Genomic DNA, 272 nt, shown 5'->3' on the forward strand with positions numbered 1-272 from the left:
AATCCACTGTGTAAACCGAAAAAAAAACATGCCTAATTTGGTGCCGTAAAATCCTATATTTACACAGAACGGGACAAAACGTAACTCCACAACACTGTGTGGCTTCTAAACTAATAATCCCATGTAATCCTGTAATACCTGAGATTTGGCTCTATCATCCTAAAGTGTGAACTCCTGTCACAAATCCACTGCCTGATCAGCACAATGCCGGTGAATCTGCACTCCAAAGCGTTACCGAAATGATTAAATGATGCACATCATGCAAGGCTTTG

The sequence above is a fragment of the Barbatula barbatula genome (assembly GCF_947034865.1).
Source record: "Barbatula barbatula genome assembly, chromosome: 3".
Classification (NCBI taxonomy): domain Eukaryota; kingdom Metazoa; phylum Chordata; class Actinopteri; order Cypriniformes; family Nemacheilidae; genus Barbatula; species Barbatula barbatula.